This window comes from Phalaenopsis equestris, unplaced genomic scaffold, assembly GCF_001263595.1.
Source record: "Phalaenopsis equestris unplaced genomic scaffold, ASM126359v1 Scaffold000583, whole genome shotgun sequence".
Classification (NCBI taxonomy): Eukaryota; Viridiplantae; Streptophyta; class Magnoliopsida; order Asparagales; family Orchidaceae; genus Phalaenopsis; species Phalaenopsis equestris.
The window spans coordinates 81,109-82,401 of record NW_018165023.1 but is presented as its reverse complement, the minus strand read 5'-3'; positions in this window follow the sequence as shown (position 1 = coordinate 82,401).

The following is a 1,293-nucleotide window of genomic DNA, read 5'->3' as shown; positions in this document are numbered from 1 at the left end:
AAGTGGTTTAATGAGTTGATCTGGGTTTGATCTGACTCGGATTGAAATAATTTTTATATCATTGGGTCCGTTTCATCGAGCCGATCAGTTTGACTATAAGTTTGTTGAAATCAGAGCTCTATATGACTTTTTATCAAAATTTAAATTTTTCTTGCTCAAAATATCATATTGAGATATGCGTCATGCCTCAAGATTCGTGTCAGACGATGAAAACTTGTTGGTGACGTATCAATTTCCTCCTTATTTCTGGACGATATCATTTTTATCATCCGAAAATATTATAATTTGAAACCTCTTATATATAACGCTTTCAAAGCTTTTCCTAGATGTGTCGAGAGACATGGCGTAAATAAATGTGTCGAGAAACGTAGCTCAAATAAATAATCCTACGAGTAGCTTAAATAAATGCGAGAATGCTGAAGGACACCAGGAAACCGAAGCGGTAGAGGAAAAGCTGGAATCTAATATATATATATATATATATAACGTGTAAATATATATATTTTTTGCAGTATTTTACACAACAATTTTTTATTTATATATTGAGATATTTTCAATTTAAAATCTGACATATTTTATGTGTATAAGTTTGCTATTAAATTTACATAAATGTATTAAAAAAAGCATACATATAAATCATTTTAAAATTATTAATGCACATATTTTCATGTTTCAAACGTTCATATTGTATATTTTCTTAAATATATTAAATCAAAAACATGATTCAAGAAAATATGTTACAAATTTTATTATTTATTTGTTTTTTTACAAAAAAATCACTTTCCTTTTAAAGCCACCGCACAAGCCGGCGCAACTGATTTTGTGGGTGGGTCTGACTATGAAATTCAAATAGAATATGGGCTTAAACCTGATTCGAGCTTGTTTTTGCGAGTGAAAGCTCGAATAAATCTGATTCATGCCAAATGTGGCCAGCCTAACGCTAAGGTTTAGATAAGATCTATTTGGTGGCATCTTCGTTTTCTATACACCACGACATGGTTGAACCGGCGACCTCAAACGAGCCCTTAGCTTATTTATCTATGATTTTTTTTAAAGGGGCATTTGCATAAATACCACCTAATTCTTATTTGTAGTCTCGAGCGAACCTATCTGATGTGTGCTAGAAAATTCGCGACGACAAAGTAATGAATTATCGTCTTAGCATTGCACGATGTTTCAACGCGCACTCAGATGAAAATGGTTCAACCTGTGATGACACCAGATGCTCTTATGTGGAAAACTCGTAAAAAAAAAAATCCATTATAAATTGACGATTACAGAGGGACGTCCCTT